This window comes from Phaethon lepturus, unplaced genomic scaffold (assembly GCF_000687285.1).
Source record: "Phaethon lepturus isolate BGI_N335 unplaced genomic scaffold, ASM68728v1 scaffold1880, whole genome shotgun sequence".
Classification (NCBI taxonomy): Eukaryota; Metazoa; Chordata; class Aves; order Phaethontiformes; family Phaethontidae; genus Phaethon; species Phaethon lepturus.
Window position 1 is genome coordinate 5,610 of NW_010513863.1, and position 12,822 is coordinate 18,431.

Here is a 12,822-nt window from a genome sequence, read left to right on the forward strand (position 1 = left end):
CTCCCTGTCTCTCCTTTTCCCAGTGTCTCCTTTGCCTGCCTTAGACCTCCCAGAGTCACTCTACAAATGACAAGGGTTGTTTAGTCTGGAGAAGAGGAGGCTGAGGGGAGACCTTATCACTCTCTACAACTACCTGAAAGGGGGTTGCGGTGAGGTGGGTGTTGGTCTCTTCTCCCAGTAACCAGCGATAGGATGAGAGGGAATGGCCTCAAGTTACGCCAGGGGAGGTTTAGACTGGATATGAGGAAAAATTTCTTTACTGAGAGAGTGGTCAAGCATTGGAACAGGCTGCCCAGGGAGGTGGTGGAGTCACCATCACTGGAAGTGTTCAAAAAACGTGTAGATGTGGCACTTCAGGATATGGTTTAGTGGACATGGTGGTATTAGGTTGATGGTTAGACTTGATGATCTTAAAGTTCTTTTTCAACCTTAATGATTCTGTGATTCTGTGACAGCTCCCTGAGCATCTTGCTGCCCGAACAGGTCTGCAAATGAGTGGCTATTTACTGTAGGCAGAGCTGAAAGGAAGGCACCGAAATCTCCTTATCTGCTGAAGCTGCCTGCTAAGCCAACACTTTCATGAATACTGGCCAGCACATCCCATCAGCACTGTAAGCAAGTCAAGCTAGTGACCTCCCAGACCCCAATGTCACCACAACAACCCCGCCCATCCCATAACGCCGCAAAGGGTTTTCTTTGCATCAAACCTAACAAGCCAGATCCAGTGACGCAGACAGACTTGGCCCTAGGTAGTACAATCTCATGGTTGCAGGGAAGAGCAGACTAAGGCTCAGGGAAAGGGAACAAAGTTGGGAAGAGAGCAGCTTCTGTAGGAGGGATGACTGACTGAGCTAGGGCTACCCAGCCTGGGAAAGGGTGGCTGAGGAACAGGAGAGAGGTCTGACATCAGGACTGTCTGGAGAGGGTGAACAGAGAATGACTCTCTGATGTTCCCTTTGCAGTTCAGGACCTAAGTAATGACAAATTAAACCATCATGTGAGAAGTCAGCTAACTAAAGGAGATGGTTCTTGTGTTGGGTGGGAGAACTTCTTGGTAGAGGATACTGTGGAAGCTAGCATCTGACAATGCTTAAAAAGGCAATTGGATGAACAAATGGAAATAAAAAATATCCACTGAGGCTTATCAAAAGCGAGTAAGGCCCTTAGCTGCATAATGCAGGAGGCTGGAGGAACATTCTGCGGGAAAGTGTCATTGGGTGCTTACCCCGGGACAGTATAACTGTCCCAAAGCATCTTCTGTCAGGCACTGTCAGAAAGCAATAAGCAGAAAGGCAAGTAACCAGGAGGCAGCCAGCAGTTGTGAAGCAGTGGTATATGGAGGTATCGTGGTTTAGCCCCAGCTGGCAACTAAGCACCACATGGCCGCTTGCTTACACACCCCCCGGTGGGATGGGGGAGAGAATCAGAAGGGTACAAGTGAGAAAACTCGTGGGTTTGGATAAAGACACTTTAACAGGTAAAACAAAAGCTGCATGCACAAGCAAAGTAAAACAAGGAATTCATTCACCACTTCCCGTGGGCAGGCAGCTGTTCAGCCATCTCCAGGGAAGCAGGGCTCCATCAAGCGTAATGGTTACTTGGGAAGACAAACACTGTAACTCCGAATGTGCCTGCCTGCCACCTTCTTCCCATAGCTTTATATGCTGAGCATGATGTTCTGTGGTATGGAATATCCTTTTGGTCAGTTGGGGTCAGCTGCATGCCCTCCCAACTTGTTGTGCACCCCCAGCCTGCTGGGTTGGGGTGGTGTGAGAAACAGAAAAGGCCTTGACTCTGTGTAAGCACTGCTCAGCAGTAACTAAAACTCTATACCATCAGCACTGTTTTCAGCACAAATCCAAAACACAGCCCCATACTAGCTACTACGAAGAAAATTAACTCTACCCCAGCCAAAACCAGCACAGGAGAGCAAGGAAGCAGGCTGAAAAAAAATTTGCAGGAAAACCACAGGTGCACCACATTTCTAGTGGCCTTTCATCTGGGAAGACTATAAGCTGCTTTGTGAATTGCTCTGGACAAAAGCAGGGCAATCCAGCAGTTACCCATCTGCGTGGCAACGATGAGAACAGTGATAACGCGTTACTGATCCCGTGAGCACAAGCACAGGAAAACAACATTACTGACAAGTCCCTGTGAGGGTCACAAGACTAATTCTGTAGTATGGATCTGAGCTGCAGTTTGTCTGTGAATACAGATCTTTCCCTCATTGGCTCGTACAGTGTGGAGAGGCAGTACTAGCAATGCTGAGCCCTTCCTTCTCTCTCTCAGAGGAACAAGGCATGATACAGAAGAGATATGCCATGCTCAACTTGCACAGCTTACAGATTCCCTTTTCAAATACCTGGAAGTATGGGAACTTGGCATTAGCCATTCTCTTGCTCCTGGTGGCCCTGACAATCTTAACTTGCCAGATGTGTCAGCTCCAGAAATGCAACAGGACTAGAAAAAGTAAGTATTGGGCAACAGTGCTCAGCAGCCACCAGGAGCCTGTGTTTCTGCTACCCTTTCCTTTCAACAAGCATCTTCCACCCTGGACCAAACACAGGAGCTGAGCAATGTCCTCAACTTTTATGTTTCCAGCTGCCACTATTTCTGTCATAGTCACTCTGTGGCAAGCTGCATGTCCAATATCTCCACTACCTAATCTGAGATGGATAAGGGAGCACGTTCCTCTTGTTAAAATTAAGTTGGCCCTGTGTGCAAGAAGACAAGAGGTGGGAAACTGGGACAGGTCATCTCTCCTGGTTGTTAATTGCAAGGGGAAGAAACAAGGCACAGGATCCCACAAGCATGTGCTGCCCATACAGTCATTTAAGCCTCACTACAAGCCAGATGCTTCTTCATCAGGCCAGACACATAAGCATGGTCCTCTCCAGCCCAACTGTTATCTCATGTCCCAGGTGATGCCAGGCTCACCGACTCTTCCCTGCTGCCTGCAGCTCTTCCCAGCCTCCTGTCACTCAGCCTCACTGTGCTTGGATGGCTTTTACAAAAGAAAAAAATAAAACAAAAAAACCAAAACCACAAAACAAAATAATTATCTCCCCCACCTCCTTCTTCCTCCTCTTCCTTTCTCAGCTGTGCAAGGTCACAAACCATGTTACTGAGCATGGCTTGTCCCACTTCTCTTATGCAGAAGCATCAGGTGCAAGTGCCATCTGAGCACAGCTTCCTAGACTGCTCCAAGATGCATTTTTTTGTAAGCAGGTTACAAGGCTGTCCCAGAAAGTCTAAATCATACAGTATTCACACCAGCTGTTCAGTGTCAGCACCTGCATGATGGCAATGTTAACACTGGACCCTTCAGCAGGTCCCACTAACAAGGTCTTGGTGACAAGACTGTCCCTGCAGGAAGAGAGGTTGAGCAAGGCCATAGGACCCACTGTACTCCTACCCATGCCCCCAGGCAAAGTTGGGGGAAGAAACACTTCCCACTGAACTGCAATCTTTCCGAGCTGGACTAACCCTTCCCTCCAGGACAGGGCTATGCATGAACTAAAGCAAATGTAAGTGTAAGACCATGTGACAGTAATGTCTTCATCCACTGCACTAATTTTTGAGGTACCCTATCTAAACATTCTGCTTTCCAGGGACAGGATCCTCAGGGGTTTTCAAACTCTGGGCTCTCTAAAGGTTTTCACAAACTACCAAATAAAAATCCCACTCCAGGACTTCCATCATCATCTCCAAATGTCATCATTTCCAAGCTGGATAGCACTTACTCAGCTTTTCTTTATTCCCACAGAGAAGAGATGCCACAGCGAAGGCTGGGTTAGGATAAAGGCAGAGAATGGCATCTGAGGGAAGAAAATGCCACCTCTTCTGCATAAAACTGCAAAGCAGAGCGATGCAGATGCTAGGGCGAAGTCAAAGCTGTCATCATTTTCATAAACCCCACAGGGTCAAGCGATGGACTGACTGACTAGTCTGGTAGAAAACAAGATGCAAGAACCTGTGGCAAGAGAACATACAAAGAGAAAGACTCTCCAGCTGAAAGGAATGGAGGGAGAAGCAAAGCTCAGTAGAGTAGAATAGAATAGAATAGAATAGAATAGAATAGAATAGAATAGAATAGAATAGAATAGAATAGAATAGAATACAATACAATACAATACAATACAATACAATACAATACAACACAATACAACACAATACAAAACAACACAACACAAATGTTCTATATAAAATTTTGCTCTCCCACTTAAACAGAAACTCTTCACATGTTGTAACAGGGCCACATGTCCACTCATCCCTGTTTCCCTGGCAGGACTAGACAGTCACAGAGACACACCACAGGGAAGGGGGGAGCAAAGCACTGATGCATCAGGGCAGCAGCCAGCCCCACTGCTGTGGTTTTGCAGGTATTGCAGCCCACCCACAGCACCTGTGCACTGAGTTCCCATCCTCCATGACCCCTCAGTCTCCCAGGGGGTACTAGAAGTATCCTGGGTAGATTCTGGATGGCAAATTCAGATTTTGACCGCTCATAAATAGGGCTGTTGGGATGCTTCAGCTCTTCAGGCTGCAAGCAAAACACAGCAGAAGGATAGGTATCACAGCATGTGACAGGGACCTTTGCTCCCGTTTCCAGGTGCGCTAAGAAGAGTTGCAGAGCTTATGAAGTCCATTGCTGAGGAAAGTGAAAACACTGGCAGAGTAGCTCTTGGGGAAACCATTGCAAAACCTCTCCTCTCACCTAATCAAAAGTTTGACTTCTACTTGTTTCTTCTTTATCTGCCTGAAAAAGAAGCAGTTGCAAACCCTTCCCATCCCCTCTCCCACCCCCATGACTGAAGAGACCCAGTTTCTTCTCCACCTCCAGCTTGTGTCTCTGTCACTGGATATGGTTTCCAGTAAAATGAATCCCTCAAGTTCCTGGTGACCTTCCTACAGCTGGCTGGGGCTCACTGCGAGAGGGGGAGGCCCCGGCACGCAGCCCTGCTGCGCAGTGCCGTGGCGGGTGGAGAGCCGGCTCAGCAAAAGCAGAGAGGATCCAGCACCAAAATACCACCAGCAGCTGCTAAGTACAAAATGGCTATTAGAGGGTTGCAGCTGCTCCCCTCTAATTAAGAGAAGAGCCAACACCAGAAAGAAAAGCATGGGGGGGGGGGGAGGGAAAGCTGAAAGAGAGCCTGTCCTGCACGACTGGAGTCGAGGAAGCAGCTGCTTTAGGGTGCCTGGTCGCCCTGTTGCAGCAAAGCTGTTGGGCTCTGCTGTGCATCTCACTCACTGCCCAGCCTGAGCTTACCCGGGCTCCCCAGTGGGGCCAGGCCCTCTCCAGCGCTTTCTTCCCCGCGGTCTGAACCAGGACTAGATGCTTGCACCCTGCCAGAGAGCCGGCCTGCCAGGAGAGGGGAGCACGCGGGGTGCTGGTGGGGCCACACAAACCCTCACAGGTCCCCGGCTCTACTGCAAAGGCACCAGGTTTAAACACACCTTCTTCATACCATTGTAGGAACAGGAGGGAAGTTCAACACTACCAGACTATAAAAAACACGTATCTCTCTTTTCCTCTTGTTCTCATTTTCCTTAGATGGAGGTGTTAGGAACTGGGCTGGACAAGCCGTGCACCTGCCTCATCTCCTCCTCCGATTCAGGGCTCCTGCCCCCATCCCGGGGCACGCTGAAGTTCCCCCTCCTCTACGACAGAGACTGGCCTGGAGGCCCAGGGGCTGCCTAGCCACGGGTGTGCCGAGTCCACTGGCCGGGTCTGACTGCTGAGGCAGGTCCCGTCCCACGCCACCTGGCTCCAGTGCATGGTCCAGGAGTGTCAAAGCCAGGTGGTGAACTGCAGCAGGCCAGCCTTTGGGGACCACTTTGTCTGCTCCCTGCAGGATGCCGAGGTGGAGAAGACCACCCTGAAGCTGGAGGTGAGACTAGCTCAGTAGACATAAAGAAGGGTGCTTTGACCAGAGAAGAAATGTGTAATGGCTTTTGGAGACCTCTTCTCTTACCCTTCTGAGGAGCATAGAGGGGGTTAGTCACCAGGTCCTCTCAGAGCACAGCCAGCCGGGAGGTTGGCCCTTTGGCAACACAAATAATACCAAGATTGCCAATTACCAGCAGCAGCAGCCAGAAGGGTCAGAAAGCCTAGAAGCCCTAAAACACTTCAGCATTCAAAGGGGTGCCCTACTCATTTCTTGGGCATTTTATTTCTGGACTCTGCAGTGTTGATGTAGGGCAGGATTTGATTTCCCTGAAATCTGTGCTTCCTGGTGCTCTTTTTTCTCCTTCCTTTGCCACAGGCATTCCCTGTGGAAATGTGCTTGGGTGCACAGTCCTTCAGCAGGATGTGGCATAGAAACTGAGTCCTGGGGTAAATGCATGGTGCTGCAGTGAGTGAGCCAAGGGGTATCATACAGTGCAGGGAGAGCAGTGCCATTCCTGATGGAGATAGCATGGTGAGCAGAAGCAGCCTACAACTACTTTTAGCCTCTTTTCCCTAATTCTTTGTTACTCTTGCTTGGCTGCTTCTGACTTGCCTCATTTAGAACTAGTTTGGGTCTAGATGCAGATGTAACGGTGCAGATGTACCTGTGAATGCCCAGGGATTTTAAATGTACTCCATACCTTGACAACAAATAGTTGTTGTCTCTGGACAGGGAAGGATTTGAAATGTGTGCTGAGGGAACAGCAGTGAAAACATTACTGGTGAAATCCACAGCAGACAGGTCATTTTCCAACCAACTATTCCCTGTGAATGATCTGCAGACAGAAAAAGCCAGCAGTAAGAAAGGGCATGAAGCTGAAATCTTTGTACTTTGAACCCCTTGCCACATTATACCATGGTGCCCAGGAGCTCAGTTGGAGGCAGAGGGAAGGGATGACACAGAAATCTGGAGTTGCACTAACAGCATGGTAAAGACAAACCAGTACTGCAGAGTTGGTACAAACTCAGGTCTTGAGGTGTTAGCTAGAGGTGTAACCTTCTTGTTACAGGTGTTTGCCAGGGGCACATAATTCTCTAATGGTCTCTGGCAGGTTTTGCTCCCTCCCAGAAGCAGACAGTAATTGCTATTACAAAAGACATCAGTGGACTAGATGGCTTGTAGGTCTGAACCTGAATGGCGATTCCCACATGTTGCTACAGATCTTGTGTTCATTGAAAAGTGTGCAGTTGCACATTACTTCAAAGCCCCTTTGATTTGGCTATTAAGTTTTCCTGTGGTAGCAAGCAGCAAAGCCTGGGAGCTTAGACCAGATGTGGGAAATGGCCACATGCTGGAGAGTCACATGCTGGAGAAACAGCTGCAGAGGGGGGACACAAAGAGAGGACTGAAGCTGTGTGTGAGCACATGCAGTGACAGTCCCAAGCTGCCATGAAGCAAGTGTGGGCAGCTGGCAGAGGACATGCCCTTGTGCAAGGGGATTCCAGCACCTGCCTGCTTCTCTGGCCAGCCCTGGCAGGGACCAAACCTTGCACAGAGGAAAGGCAGGACTCAGCAAGATCAGAGGGGCCATGGACTTCACACAGTCTGTTCAAGCTGGTCTGAGAAAGGGGGCAGGGTGAGGTAATGCCACTTGATGTTCCAGTAGGGAGACGTCCAAGAGCAGTAGGGTGTTAGCAGAGGTGGAAGCATAGCAGAAGAGTTTTTTCAGTTGATACCACTGAAAGAAAGCATCTGAATTTTACTGCTTGGCATGGAGCACTCCTTTGCTATCATGACAGCTCAATCCTAACTCCCCCCAAAGCCCATGGGTGAGAACGAAAACAAATGAAAACAGGCCCTAAAGGCAGATAGCTCCCCTTGAATGAGGTTCAGCTGTGATCCATGTGGATGCACTTGTAGCACAGCTCTGTCCTGCACCTCATCTTCATGGACATGCTTTTTCCCTCTCTCCCACAGGTTCAATGGTTCAACAAATACTCCAGAAATGCTGTGCTTGATCACGTTCACCCTGAGTGAGCTAAAGGCCTCTGAAAGCTTGGTTTTATGTGAAGAGCTGCAAAATACTAGAAAGGTGATGACTCTATAACCTGGCCTTGCCCGGTGTGTCCACACAGTTGCCAGGGAGCTGCATGTACATACATATGTACATACATGTACAATACAGCCATCCCTTCATCTTACTAATGAAAAATCCTGACCCTGCATCCTTGGGGACCATCTGTGTGATATTTGTGGTAGCAGATCCCTTCTGCTCCCAGCACACTTCTCAGGTGGGATCTGCAGGAAGACAGGGCTTTACAAGGATGGAGTTTGAAATTGCATCTTCAAGGTGAGATCGCCAGGGAAGGATGAAGGCATATTGATGACCAAGGTTATGTTGCAGCACCTTCTCCCTTCTCCACCCACAGAGACAGGAGTTCACTGTGCATTGCACTAGTGGCCATTTGGCATGTTTAAAGAGACTGATGGCCCAAAATGAAGCCATGTGATGTGTTCCAATAAGGAATTAATAGCAATTTTTAAATGTTAGAGGTGTATTTTAAGTGGTTGCTAAGGTCAGTAGTGTATTTTATAACAGAGAACAAGTGGCATCTCAAGTCCAGCAACCTGAACAGTTAACTGTTTGTAAGAAACATCTATTAATTCCTTATACATGGGAAGTTGATGTAAAATGTGAGCGACATGAATTTAATTCCAGACCTATCTCTCATAGTACCCTAACATGGCAAAGTCTACAGCCCGTGGGGCTCCCTGTGGCCCTCCAGAAAAAAATACCATGGTGACATAAAATTAGAACAGATGCATGTGGATGTAGTCTGTACTGTACTACCTCATGCAGTCATGTTTGATCAGACTCAAAACTCAGAAGACACCATTACATCCAGGTTATCCAGACACAGGAGAACAGAGGCTTTTCCATTCCTCCCTAGGAGAAAGGGAAACTGCCAAGCTGAACAAATAAAGAGCAGATGCTGGCAATTGTTAAAAAACCCTCTAAAATTCAGTTTCAAGAAAAACACTGAAGAGCAGAATATGGGCAGCATGCTGTGGTGGCCCTGCAGCCTCTGTTGCTGAGGCCCCAAGAGCACATTCACGAGCTGCAGGAAGGCTGATGTGTGGCCTTGGTGGCTGCAGAGGTTGTTGCACTGGGTGTCTGCTCACCACATGTCCATACACCTTTTACAGGACATTGTGGGAAAAGTGCTTTTGTCACTAAAGTGCCTTTCCTTCTCTTCAGAGGACAGAGGTTGGACTGCTCAAGGCAAAAACTACATCCCCTCGAAGCACTGCAGAGTAAGGGGTTTATATCGGCTATTGCTGCTCTTCCAGTCTTTATTCTGCTGCCTGCTACCTTTATCTTACCCATCCAGAGGGATGGGGAAGTGCTGGAGAGAAAGGTCCCTTCCATGCCCATCGCTCCCCAACAAGCACTGCTGAATCAGACTGCAAGTCTGTCTAACCCAGTGACTGTCTCTGGCAGAGGACAAAGTAGCATGGAAAGAAGACAGGTGTAAGTGATACTCCTCCTCTGTACTCACCCTGCCTATTCCAATTCATGGATTAGAGATTTCTTGAGCTGGGGTTGGCTTCTGTGTGTGCATTTTGAAATCCCCAATGGATTTCTTCTCCCTGCACTCCTTCACTCCCCTTGAGCCCATGCTAACATTTAGTGTCCACAGCACCCTGTGGCAGGGACTTCCACACCAAACTACACTCCCGTGAAGAAACACCTTCCCTTGGTAGTGTTAACGTTGCTGCTCACAAGAAAGCTGCTGCACTGCTGTGGGCTGGTGCACAGCCTCCAGCTCATTTCAGCAAGGTGGCCATCTGATGTTAGATCCTGTGAGTTTTGACATGGGAGCTGCTTTTGTTGGCTTATCACACTAATGAAACACCCAGTTACTTCTCTCAGGCAATGCCTTCCACTCCTCTTCCCTCTGTCACAGGACTTGAATCCCATTCCTCTGCTCTGCAGAGACCTGAAGACCAAACTTCATCACAGCCCTGTTGCCCTCAGTATAGAGCCGATTTGTTTTTCTTCTTGAGGATGCCCTGGTGTGGGGGCAGTGCAGAGGTGCTACAGTGCTCTTTGGAGATGTAACCAGAGCATCACTATCATCCTTCAGTCTCCACTGATGAGATAGCCCTCTGAGACCATGGACACTGGAGAGCAGCCTTAGAGATGCTCTGCATTGCAGATAAGCTGTAGATAGGTCCCTACCCTGAGGAGGCTGAGGTAGAGTCACTTTTTTCTCCAGTAACCCAACATTTGATGCACAACACAGCAACACTTCAAATTTTGGGCCCTTGCCTTAGGTGGGTTTCTCCCCTGCACCATCCAGTTAGCTGGAGGAATGGAGGTAAGGGAAGATCCAGCCATTTTCCTTCTGTAATGCTTAATCCTTTCACTCACCTCGCTTTATGTCCTGCTCTCCTCATAGTTTTATGTCCAAGGTTTCCCCTTGGACTGGGAGAAGCACAACAGACTTTGAATTCTTAAGTTGATCTCTCCTGGGATGAACCCTTCCCACAGCCTTAAATGCTCAAAAGATCTTCTCGTCTGTACCTCCAAAGCCACCATTTTCCATTTTGCTAATTATAGAATCATAGAACAGTTTGGATTGAAAGGGACATTTAAAGATCATCCAGTCCAAACCCCCTGCAGTGAGCAGGGACATCTTCAACTAGATCAAGTTGCTCAGAGCCCCGTCCAACCTGACCTTGAATGTTGCCAGGGATGGGGTACCTACCACCTCTCTGGGCAACCTGTGCCAGTGTTTCACCACACTCATTGTGAAAAACTGCTTCCTTCTATATAGTCTAAATCTACCCTCTTTTAGTTTAAAACTATTACCCCTCATCCCATTGGTACAGGCCCTGCTAAAAAGTCTGTCCCCATCTTTCTCATAGGCCCCCTTTAAGTACTGAAAGGCTGCAGTAAGGTCTCCCTGGACCCTTCTCTTCTCCAGGCTGAACAACCGCAACCTTCTCAGCCTGTCCTCATAGGAGAGGTGTTCCATCCCTCTGATCATTTCTGTGGCCCTCCTCTGGATCCACTCCAACAGGTCCATGTCTTTCCTGTGCTGAGGGCTCCAGAGCTGGATGCAGTACTCCAGGTGTGGTCTCACCAGAGTGGAGTAGAGGGGCAGAATCACCTCCCTCGACCTTCTGGCCACACTTCTTTTGATGCAGCCCATGATACAGTTGTCCTTCTGGGCTGCGAGCGCACATTGCCGGCTCATGTCCAGCTTTTCATCCACCAGTACCCCCAAGTCCTTCCAAATGTCCAGCTCTGGGACAGAGATAGATTCCCCAGCATTTCATTTCTCCTTTCTCTTCCCCATCTCAGATGTATACATAAGGACAGATGTTACCTGCAGATGCCACAGAAAAAGGCACCAGAAGTCCAGGCCATGGGCTCACATGCTGCTCATCATCTTCAACGAGACTTTATTCTTCCACATGCCTAAGCCTCCAGTGTGGGACTGCACAGTCCTGGTCTCCACTTATGAAGTGGACTTGGACCCCAGGCATCTCATTGGACCCTGGGGAAGAGAAGAGTGAGTGAAGCAGCTGACTGTTGAGACCTCATGATAAAGTCCATCCAGCAGTCCATAGCTAAATGGCATCCTCTGTTGATTTAGAGGGGTGGTCTTGTGCAGTGCTTGCATACGGTAATTCTGGACAGGTTTTCTTTCACAAAGACAATCCAAGGCAGCACTCATAGTGGGTATATTTAAAAAATGGGTCAGAGCCTGCAATTCTTGCTCCCTAAGACATGAGCAGAGTCTTTTGGCTTTCTCTCACTCCTTGCTGCTGCTCCTGATAGGGAAAGGGTTTTTCGTCTCTGCTGATCCCATGTCATCCTTACAATAGCGGTAAGGTTTCAGCAGCGCCTTGAGCTGGAGAAGGTTTGTACGTACAAAAGGAAGTAGAGCCTGCCCTGAAGTGCTTGCTATGAACTATGAACAGACAAGAGGAAAAAGGGATGGGAAGGAGAAGGAGTCCATGATCCTTTTTGTAAGATAGAAAAGCACTAAAAGGTTAATTGATTTGTCTAAGCTCCAATGAGGTATGTAGCTGGGAGTTTGAATTTGTATTGAGATCCTCTCCAGCACCTCAGAAAGCTGTCACCATTTTTTTCCTAGTAGCCTCACAGGCTTGGCTTATTAGGACTTCCAAATTTGTTACAGAATGAGTGAAAACAGAGGCCCTGAGGCTATTGGAGTGAAACTGTCTTGGTGCGAGCGCCGCTATGCTTGCACAGGGCGGGTTGCTGATGGGAAAGTACCAGCCAGCTCTACTCCGAGATGCCAGCCAGAGGCTTTCATTAGCATTACAGCCATCCCAAAACTGAGCAAGGACACCTCTCCCCACACTGTGGGCACGAGGGTGATGTGTCGTCTCTGACCTCCATGCGGAGGCACCTTCTCGTGCTGCTTGGGAAGACACATCTCCCCCCAGGGAAGGATGCTGCTGCTTGCAGCCAGGAGGGTGGCTGCTGCAATGGAAGGGCAAGCCCCCAGCAGCACTGCCAAGGTGACCACGGCTGCAGGGCTCTGCCCCAGCTCCATGTCCAAATGCAGGGAACACCAAAGTGAGTCACATCAGCCACCTGCCCACCTCACATCATCCTTCTGCTGCAGGAACCTCTGATGCAGGCTGGGGAAGGGCTGGAGCTGGAGCTGCCTCCCCACCCTCCTCTTCCCCACGCCAGCTGGATCTAACAACACAAGTGTTTCCTGCACCCTGAAGCGGGGAGTTTAATATACCTGCTGACATTTTTACTGTCATTAATTGTAACAAATTTGCATATTCTTGCTGTCCATATCCATTTAGTCTTTTTCTGAATCTTGATATATTTTGGCCTTTGGGAATTCCTGGGGCATGTTCATCGCATGTTGTAGGG

The 12,822-nt window shown here is 48.7% G+C and overlaps 1 pseudogene; it reads left to right on the forward strand.

The window, feature by feature from the left end:
• The first annotated feature begins 2,300 nt into the window (after nucleotides 1-2,300).
• Nucleotides 2,301-11,557, forward strand: LOC104623909 (annotated as a pseudogene).
• Nucleotides 11,558-12,822: the final 1,265 nt, after the last annotated feature.